Here is a 10,493-nt window from a genome sequence, read left to right as displayed (position 1 = left end):
TCTCCATTATGGCACAAATTAGAAAAATTGTAATTAATAGAGAACATAAGAGCAAAATTAGATCCTTTATTCACACAGTTTCTTTTAAAAATTGGAGATGGAACACAACAAACAAAAGAGAATGACATGGTAAAACTTTCATCTTCAATTATAGCTAACTATAATAATGAGACTAATGCAATTGAAAAGCTGATCAATATTGTGTATCCTGAATTTAAAGATCCTTCAAGGAAACTACATTGCTCACAAAATAGAGCAATTTTAACTACAAAGAATAAATTTGTAGATAAAATAAATGATCAATTGATCAAAAGATTTCCAGGAGATTTGACTGAGTACTTAAGCTATGATGAAATGTTGAATCAAAATCATCAGTCTAAGTATATTGATCTCTTGAATACTCTTACACCTTGCAATTTACCTGCACATAGGTTGCTATTAAAACCCAATGCCCCAATAGTTCTTTTAAGAAATCTTGATCCTACTGAAGGATTATACAACGGAACCAGATTCATAATAAAGAGTTTGAGTAAGAATGTTATTTGTGCTAAAATTGCAAAAGGTAATTTTTGTGGCATACAAGTTTTTATACATAGAATTTTCATGCAGCTACTAAGTGATGAACAATATCCAGTTCCATATAAATGAACACAATTTTTAAATTTGTTTGTGCTTTGCCATGACAATAAATAAACCACAAGGCCAAACATTAGATTTTTTGGTATTTATTTGAAAGAGCCTGTGTTCTCACATGGCCAGTTATGCGTTGCATTTTGAAGGGCCAAAACAGCTTCAGTTATATAAAGTGCTTATAAGACTAACTTATTTTGATAAATCATAAATTGATCGTACTAAAAATATAGTATATAAAGAAGTTCTTGAAGCTTCCCAGATTACATTACTAGGTTTCAATATTTATTGCTTTTTACTTGAAATTTTATCATTTTCTTTAATTGACTATTTAATTTCTCTACGAATATAGGTCATCATGTCTAGATATATATCTTCAATGATGGACATTCAGAAAGGAGTAGAAAAATGGGTTGTTCTAGCACAAGTTGTTCATAAAGGCCACAATCAACTGACTGGTGAAGTTCCACCTAGGCGAATTATGCATTTTCTACTAACCGAAGCTGAGGTTAGCAAATACTTTTCATGTAAACAATATAATTACATCACACATATTACTGTCCTTTGAAATGCAAATTATATTTAAATTTTCTTTACAAACATTTCTAACTCACTGCATGATTTGTCTGCTCATTAGATTCATATATTAGAACATGAAAAATGGTATATTTGCCTAAGAAAAAATCATTAGTATTGATGTAAGTTTACACATACTGTGATGGCACAACTATAGTTTTATTGTGAATGAATAGTTACCTAACTATTAAAGTATTCATACCTATAATTTTAATTTCTGTGTGATAAATATGATGTTAGCCATAAAAATGAACTTATGGTTTTAACTCATAGTATATACAAAACTAACTTTCTGTAATCCAAATCAGGGAACAAAAGTTTCTGTTGTGACCTATAAACAACACATTAAGGTCTTCAACTAATTTCTCCAACCTTATTAAAGATATTATATTGCTAATGCAACTGTCATTGCCACTTACCCAACATACAGAGTTGGGAAATATGAATGCTCATGGATTTTGAAGTACAAGGCTTTGGTTGAAAACTATATTGAACTTGTGCCGCCTGTGTCACCTTGCGCATTTGAGCTGACAAAGTTCTTTGATGTGCACAAATATGTTGATTCAGATAATCTTTGTAGTAATTTTCTTTATATTGTTTTTTATTCTACTTGACAATCATTTGATATTTTACTGATTACGTATGCTCATATCAACATTTTTATTTTAGATATTAGAGATTTTGTGATTCAAGCATTACTAGTGAAACAGGCAGATCCAGACTCTACTTCTAGAGACATTACAATAGTGAATGAAGAGTAAATCAAAACTGAATAAAACTTATTTTTAAGTCATTGTAAATTAATAATAGCAGTTACAATTCTTTTTTATACCTGATAGGAAAAGACTCATGCTTATGACTCTATGGAATGAATTTGAACATGATAAAGGAAGCAAAATAGCAAACATTATCAGCGCTGGTTAGCGTTGCCTCTCTAATCATAGGTTTCCACGTCAAAGTGACCACATTCAGTACTAAAACTTTCATTATGCATTATGATTATTGTTAAACTTCTAAATACTTGATATGCTATCTTACTGAAAAATTTCATCATTTCCACAGTTTTGTCATTCACTGCAAGGTATTCATCTGGCATTCTGATAAATCCTCCACTACCAGATGACATCTTTTTCAGACAATGGTAAACATAATCTTTTTTTTTATTTTTAACGATAAAATATCAATTTATTCCAATGGTAAATTTACTATTTGTACTCTAAACATAGCCATTCAGGTATAGTTTGAATAAGGAAGAAATTAGAAATTTTCTTGATGCAAAAACATACAATGATCCAAACTATTTACTTCCTCCTCCAAATGTAGAAGATATCAAAGCAATCAGCAATTTTCGAGCATCATTTCTATTTGTAAGTGCTATTTGTTATTTAAAAATTTCTCTTAAACATAACTATTTTGTCTCTCACTTACATTCAAATGCCATTCATGCATGCTTCACATAGCAAAAGGCAGCTTGGGTGCAAGGAACTGTCAAACTTGTATATGAATTCACCAAGTATTGGAGTACTGCTTGCGTGAATTGTCACAAAAATGTAAATGCTGACATTGATTGGATCATCCATTGTCCTTCATGCAAACAACAAAGTGAAGTTGAACACAAGTTAGACTATTAACTTAATGCTACTTAAACATTATTCTAGTTTGTCACCATATATTAATCATAATTCCTTCACTCAAATAAAGGGCCTGCATTCCAATTATTGTAACTGATGCTTTGAGCTCAATACATTGCATTATATCTGGAGAAGATACTGAAAAAATGATTGAGTTCACTCCACTGCAACTTAAGCAAGCACAAGAAGATGTAAGTAAAAATTTTCTATCTTATATTCAACCATAAATACAAATATACATACAAAACAATTCAATAAACTTGAGAAAAAAAAATTTTCTAGTGTAGGGCTCTGGAATAGACACTAAACTTAATGATAGCTTCAAGCAGTGCACAGTGGTCTGTTTTCTGAAAACTTATGAGTCTCCCTTTCATGGTCAACTCCAAAGGAAGAATAGTGTCATTAAGGCTTATGTAAGGACCCGAATTTTTATTTTTTTTATATTTATTTATTTATTTCATTGGTTGTCTAATTATTTATTTACTCCAATTAATTTATTTCATTCATTTTAATTATATTTTCATGGTACATTGCCTCAATTTATATTTTAGCACATTTGTCTTTAAAGTTAATTTTTCATCTGCTTGATTAGTGAGAATTAGTGAAAACAAATTTTTTGAGGTAATATTTGGTTTGAGAGTGCAGTGGTCTTGGAGAATTAAGGGTGATCAATTGTAGACTAAGAAAAGTTAATTGAGGGATTAGAGGTGAGTGAGTTGAATTAAACTCAATTAGGAGCACTAATGGGCCACTATTCGTTGTTGATTTTTGCACCAAAGGTAGTTTTATCTCACTTCTTCCTTGTCAACAAGTCACATCACCCAAAAGGCTCACAAACCCTCTCTTCTTCCCTCCCCTTGGCCGGCCACTTCCTTCTCCCATTTAGCCAAAATTTCACCTTCATCTTCTTCATTTTTGCTCCCAAAAACTTACTCCAACCTAGCCCATTCTCTTGGATCATCCTCAAGCTTAGTAGGAGACTTGAAGGAGGAGAGATTCTTGGTGGTTTACAGCTTGATTCCTTGTGATTTTGCTCACTACTCTTGGAGGAAAGGTAACTCTCAAAACCCTCATTTTTCTTCCATCTTATGGTTAGTTTTTAGTTAGTTTTAACTAGTTCAACTTGGGTTGTTGATGGGTTCCATGAACCTTGACTTTAGGTAGATGTCTTGAGGAAGATTCTTAGGTAGTAGCCTTGAGGATTTCTTGCTTGTTTGGTTGATTTTGCAGTGATTTATAGTTTGGTTTTGGTATGAAGATTTGGAAAGAAAATTTGAAGAGAAAGTGGTGCAAGAACTATCCGATTTTTGCTCGTTCATTTCCCTTATTTTAATTTCAAATTTTGTGGTTATATTGATGCCAAAATGCTTGTAACATGTTGGGTTATATGTGTGTAAATTATGTGAGGACTTGTAAATTCCTTATATATTTCTTGAAAATTCCCTTTTATTTGAAAATTATTTGGCAATTATTATTCTATACTATCCTACTACTCAATCACCCTAGAAAAGTGCCATTGATCATAGGAAATTAGGGTTTTCCTTTCCGATTTCAATTCGAAGTGAAATAGGATTTTTCATGTATCCGTAGTGTAATTATCCGGTACGGAGTAAGGATCAAATTTGGTGTTTAAGAGTGATTTTTAGGTGAGAAATAATATGTGATTAGAAGCAATGATAAAAGTTAGTGAATAGTAAGTAAAAACCCCAGTACGTGTGATTTAAGGAAAAACGGTGCGAACCGACGTGTACCGTGCACTATCGATTGAACACACCACTTGATCACCACTTTCTTACCATATAAGCTCATTAATATTTGTGCAAAATATCCCCTCATTCTCAGCTAGCTTTGGCCAAAATTGTGGACCAAATTTGCAAGGAAAAGAAAAAAAAATGAGTGGAAATTGGTGATGCCACTTGTTGGCCATCTAGGGCCTTGACCAAGACCAAATAGTCTTGCCTTCTTATCACCATATTTATCTCTAAAAAAAACTCCAAAGCTCCTCATTTCTACACCATAACAGCCGAGAGTGAGAGAGAGGAGAGCAAGAGAGAACAACCTCACTTCATCTTGAGTTTGAAGCATTTGAGTGGGAAAAGAAAAAAAAACAGGATTTTAAACCGGTTAAATCCTTCTTTGAGTACTTGGATAGCTTGGTGGGGAAAAAGATCACAAGAAGAGGTGGTGGATAATTCTTGGAAGCATCTTTGAGAGGTATATGGGCTGACCTTCACATTTACTTCCCTTAGTTTTGTCTAAGTTGAGTAATACCTTGTTAACTTGCTTGTGATGTTTAGTTCACGTGATTTTGGGTGATTGTAGTGATGACAATGAGTTAGGGTTTGAATGATTTTCTGCCTATACTTGCTGTATGGATAGTATATGTTGTATCTGAGCTTATATAAGAGGTTGTGGTGGTGATTGAAGCAAGAAATGAAGAAAGTTTCCTTTGAAACCGTAAAATTTCAGATTTCTACGCAAAACGGAAACATGCCACCTGCAAAACGGATAGAGACCTGCTAGGACACAAGTGAGAAATTTCCACGCAAAACGGAAAGAGGTACCTAGTGGAGCCCAAGGGTCAGCGCAGAGTGATCGGAACATGCCACCTGCTAAATCCAGTCGTGGGGCTGGAGGTGGACGGTTTTCGAGTGTATCTAGGGGAGGTGCTCAGAGAGGAGGTGCCCAGAGGGGAGGCTAAAGTGGTAGGGGACAAGATAGAGGCATTCCACAGGGAGGCCAAACCTCCACTTCCCGAATAACGTGTGGATATTGCGGGAAACCGAACCATACAGAGGATGAATGCTGGAGAAAGGCTTGGAAGTGCCTAAGGTGTGGAAGTACGGAGCACCAGATAGTCAACTGCCCGTTAATCAGTGATACTCAGTCGACTGCCAAGTCAAACCCAACGCCGACCAATGTCGGAGGGACTAGGTCGAGAGTTCCGGCCAGAGTGTATTCGCTGGACCAACAATCGGTGCCTGAACCAACGGAGGTGGTAGAAGGTACGATCCCTGTTTTTCACCGGTTAGCCAAAATTTTGATAGACCCCGGTGCCACCCATTCTTTTGTTAACCCTACATTTATGCTTGAAATTGACATGAAAGTTGAAAGGTTACCTTATGACTTAGAAGTAAGAACACCTACGGGTAACCAAACTTTACTTGCGAATGAGGTGTACAGAAATTGTGATATTTGGGTTGGTGAGCGGAAACTGATAGTCAACCTCATTAGTCTAGCCATTAAGGAGTACGATGTCATTCTAGGTATGGATTGGCTAGCTCATTACCATGCTCGGGTAGATTGTAGGATGAAGGTGGTAGAGTTTTGCATACCAGGTGAGGCAACTTTAAAGTTAGACGTAAGGGGTATGTTAGCCTCATCTGCGCTCATTTCGGGAATAAGGGCTAGGAAATTGCTTAGTCATGGGGCACGTGGTTATTTAGCTTTTCTAGTTAACAATCCGGGAGAAAAGATGAAGTTGGAAGACATGCCAATAATCAGTGAATATTCGGACGTATTTCCGGAGGAGTTGGGGTCATTGTCACCCGAAAGGGAGATTGAATTTAAGGTTGATCTAGTACCCGGAACTACTCCTATTTCGAAAACCCCTTATCAAATGCCACCTGCTGAGCTTAAGGAGTTAAAGGTGCAATTCCAAGACTTGCTAGAACGGGGATTCATACATGAGAGCGAGTCACCATGGGGAGCTCCAGTGCTATTTGTTAAAAAGAAGGACGAGAGTTTAACGTTATGCATTGATTATCGAGGACTGAATGCAGTAACTGTTAAGAATAAATATCCTTTGCCCCACATCGATGAGCTGTTTGATCAATTACAAGGGGCTGTGGTATTTTCTAAGTTGGATCTTCGACAGAGGTACTATCAATTGAGAATTAGAAAGGAGGATGTGCCAACAACGGCATTTAACACTCGATATGGGCATTTTGAGTTTGCGGTAATGCCTTTTGGTTTAACCAATGCCCCAGCAGCATTCATGGATTTAATGCATCGAGTGTTTAAACCTTACTTGGATAGGTTTGTAGTGGTGTTTATTAATGATATCCTAGTATATTCGAATTCAAGGGAGGAGCATGAACAGCACTTGCGAATAGTGTTGCAAACCCTAAGAGAGCACCAATTGTTCGCTAAGTTCAGCAAGTGTGAATTTTGGCTGGAAAAAGTGACGTTCCTAGGTCATATAATTTCAAAGGATGGGCTTGCGGTAGACCCGGCGAAAGTGGAAGCTGTAGCCAAATGGAAGTGGCCAGAGAATCCCACAGAGGTGCGAAGTTTTCTTGGCTTAGCAGGGTACTACCGCCGATTTATAAAGAACTTCTCGAGAATTGCGGGACCCTTGACTAACTTGACAAAGAAACAAGGAAAGTACATCTGGGATGTTAAGTGTGAGAGTAGTTTCCAAGAGCTTAAGAAGCAATTGACCATGGCTCTAGTATTAGCTTTGCCCAAGGGGAACGATAGCTACACGGTTTATACCGATGCTTCGAGAGAGGGGCTAGGGTGCGTGTTGATGCAATATAGGAATGTGATTGCTTATGCATCTCGGAAATTAAAACCTCATGAGCAAAACTATCCAACCCATGACTTGGAGCTTGCAGCTATTGTGTTTGCCTTGAAAAAATGGCGACATTATCTATATGGAGTGACTTTTGAGGTATATATGGATCACAAGAGCCTTAAGTATCTGTTTTCTCAGAAAGAGTTAAACCTAAGACAACGTCGTTGGGTGGAGTTCTTAGAAGATTATGATTGTACGATTAACTATCATCCCAGAAAGGCCAATGTTGTAGCAGATGCTTTAAGTCGAAAGGCTCAACTAGCAAGTTCCATGGTGAGAGAGTGGAGCTTGTTAGAAGATGTATGTGAGTGGAAACCTCGTCTGGAATCGAAGAAGGTGATTTTTTGGAAATATTGAGGTGAAGTCGACACTGTTGGATCGAATTAAAGATGGCCAAGTGAAGGACCCAATGGTGCAAAAGTGGGTGGAAAAAGTGAAGAAAGGGGAGTTGCCTAACTTTAACCTAGGTCCTGATGGAATTTTAAAGTTCTGAAATCGTGTCGTTGTACCTAGGGATGAGGAGTTAAAGAGGGAGATTTTGGAGGAATCTCACCGCTCTAGGTATACGGTGCACCCAGGGAATAATAAGATGTACCAAGATCTACAAAGTCTGTATTGGTGGGATAATATGAAGACGGAGATTGCCCAATTTGTGCAAAAGTGTCTTACGTGCCAACAAGTGAAAGCTGAGCATCAAAAACCGTCAGGTCTGTTACAACCTTTAGAGATCCCTAAATAGAAATGGGAGCACATAACGATGGATTTTGTATCAGGGTTGCCACGAACACAAAAGGGGCATGATGTGATTTGGGTAATAGTGGACTGACTAACGAAGACCACACATTTCCTGCCATAAATATGAAATATTCTTTAGAGAAACTTGCCAAACTTTATATGGATGAAATAGTGAGGCTACATGGGGTACCCGTGAGCATTGTATCCGATAGAGACCCTAGGTTTGTATCTCGATTCTGGCAGAAATTGCAAGAGACTCTAGGAACTAAGTTGAACTATAGTACAGCATATCTCCCACAAACTGATGGACAATCTGAGAGAACCATTCAAACTCTTGAGGATATGTTAAGAGCCTGTATTGTGGATTTTGGAGGAAGTTGGAGCCAATACTTAACCTTGGTCGAATTTGCATATAATAATAGTTATCATTCCTCTATTCAAATGGCCTCCTATGAAGCCTTGTATGGGCGATGGTGTCGATCTCCAATCCATTGGGATGAAGTAGGAGAGAGAAAGATTATGGATCCGGCTACAATACCATGGGTTGAGGAAGCCTACGAAAGGGTAAAGGTGATCCGCCAGAGACTTCAAACAGCCCAAAGCCGACAAAAGAGATATGCCGATCATCGGAGGAAGGATTTGGAGTTTGAGATAGGAGATAAGGTATTTCTTCGGATTACCCCGTTGAAAGGAAAGATTAGAGCAGGAAAAGGGAAAAAGTTGCAACCACGATACATAGGACCTTTCAATATACTCCAGCGAATAGGAAATGTGGCTTATCGACTTGAGTTGCCAGCTAGTTTGTCTCGGATCCATGATGTTTTCCATGTTTCTTTACTTAAGAAATACCATCCGGATCCGACTCACATTTTGCCACTAGAAAATATTGAACTCGACGAGTCTTTAACCTATGAGGAACGACCCATTCGAATACTGGATAGGAAGGTAAAGGACTTGAGAAACAAGTAGATTCCACTGGTTAAGGTTCTATGGAGGCATCATGAAGTGGAAGAAGCAACCTGGGAGCTAGAAAAAGACATGCAAGAGAAATATCCCGACCTGTTCACGATGAAAGGTATGAATTTCGAGGTCGAAATTCTCTTAAGGGGGAAAGAGTGTGAGGACTTGTAAATTCCTTATATATTTCTTGAAAATTCCCTTTTATTTAAAAATTATTTGGCAATTATTATTCTATACTATCCTACTACTCAATCACCCTAGAAAAGTGCCAGTGATCATAGGAAATTAGGGTTTTTCTTTCCGATTTCAATTCGAAGTGAAATAGGATTTTTCATGTATCCGTAGTGTAATTATCCGGTACGGAGTAAGGATCAAATTTGGTGTTTAAGAGTGACTTTTAGGTGAGAAATAATATGTGATTAGAAGCAATGATAAAAGTTAGTGAATAGGAAGTAAAATCCCTAGTACGTGTGATTTAAGGAAAAACGGTGCGAACCGACGTGTACCGTGCACTACCGATTGAACACACCACTTGATCACCACTTTCTTACCATATAAGGTCATTAATATTTGTGCAAAATATCCCCTGATTCTCAGCTAGCTTTGGCCGAAATTGTGGACCAAATTTGCAAGGAAAAGAAAAAAAAATGAGTGGAAATTGGTGATGCCACTTGTTGGCCATCTAGGGCCTTGACCAAGACCAAATAGTCTTGCCTTCTTATCACCATATTTATCTCTAAAAACAACTCCAAAGCTCTTCATTTCTGCACCATAACAGCCGAGAGTGAGAGAGAGGAGAGCAAGAGAGAACAACCTCACTTCATCTTGACTTTGAAGCATTTGAGTGGGAAAAGAAAAAAAAATAGGATTTTAAACCGGTTAAATCCTTCTTTGAGTACTTGGATAGCTTGGTGGGGAAAAAGATCACAAGAAGAGGTGGTGGATAATTCTTGGAAGCATCTTTGAGAGGTATATGGGCTGACCTTCACATTTACTTCCCTTAGTTTTGTCTAAGTTGAGTAATACCTTGTAAACTTGCTTGTGATGTTTAGTTCATGTGATTTTTGGTGATTGTAGTGATGACAATGAGTTAGGGTTTGAATGATTTTCTGCCTATACTTGCTGTATGGATAGTATATGTTGTATCTGAGCTTATATAAGAGGTTGTGGTGGTGATTGAAGCGAGAAATGAAGAAAGTTTCCTTTGAAACCGTACAATTTCAGATTTCTGGAAAACTGTAGCTCAGTTCTGTCCGGTTCCAATTCATGATGTTAGAGGCCGAACTAGGCTTAGTACAAAACATGAAGGTTGTAGAGAATGACATTTTATGGTTTCCTACAAAATTTCAGCTCAATCGGAGTAACGTAGTCTATGAAAAGAC

This window comes from Coffea eugenioides, chromosome 9 (genome assembly GCF_003713205.1).
Source record: "Coffea eugenioides isolate CCC68of chromosome 9, Ceug_1.0, whole genome shotgun sequence".
Lineage (NCBI taxonomy): Eukaryota > Viridiplantae > Streptophyta > Magnoliopsida > Gentianales > Rubiaceae > Coffea > Coffea eugenioides.
This window is presented reverse-complemented; position numbering follows the sequence as displayed.